This window comes from Melanerpes formicivorus, unplaced genomic scaffold (genome assembly GCF_026170545.1).
Source record: "Melanerpes formicivorus ecotype bairdi unplaced genomic scaffold, bMelFor1.0.p_v2 SCAF_88, whole genome shotgun sequence".
Classification (NCBI taxonomy): Eukaryota; Metazoa; Chordata; class Aves; order Piciformes; family Picidae; genus Melanerpes; species Melanerpes formicivorus.
Window position 1 is genome coordinate 2,063,659 of NW_027142440.1, and position 793 is coordinate 2,064,451.

Here is a 793-nt window from a genome sequence, read left to right on the forward strand (position 1 = left end):
GAATTTGGGAAGCTTTCAAACCCACTCTGGGCATTGTTTGCCCTCCCTTCACTCCTCCCCAGTGCCTTCTATCCCCAGGAGGTCTGAGGATGTTTGTACCTCAAACACTGCAGGAAGGGAGAAGAAACTCTGACTCAATTCACTAAATCTACCTCAGTAGCCCAGATCCTTAACCCTGGAAGGTGTCTTCCCAACCCTGCAGTACAGTGCAGCTGCCCTGGTGCAGGTCTGCTCAGTCCAAGTGGCTCAGCCAGTTCCTGCTTGGCACTTCTGTTGTTGCTGATGACAACCTCAGGAGGTGCAACAAGGCCAAGGGCAAGGGTCCTGCAGCTGGGGCAGGGCAATCCCAAGCACTGATAGAGGCTGGGCAGGGACTGGCTGGAGAGCAGCCCTGGGGGAAAGGCCTTGGGGGTGCTGGGGGAGGAGAAGCTCAGCAGGAGCCAGCAGGGAGCACTTGCAGCCCAGAGAGCCAAGCAGAGCCTGGGCTGCAGCAAGAGAAGTGTGGCCAGCAGGGCCAGGGAGGGGATTCTGCCCCTCTGCTCCACTCTGCTGAGACCACAGCTGGAGCTCTGGGGCCAGTTCTGGAGCCTCTGTGCCAGGAAGGCTCTGGAGGGGCTGGAAGGTGTCCAGAGAAGGGCCAGGAGGAGGAGCAGAGGGCTGGAGCTGCTCTGCTGTGAGCACAGCCTGAGGGAGTTGGGGTTGTGCAGGCTGGAGAGGAGAAGGCTCCCAGGAGACCTCCTTGTGGCCTTCCAGGATCTGCAGGGGGCTGCAGGGAAGCTGGGGAGGGACTTTT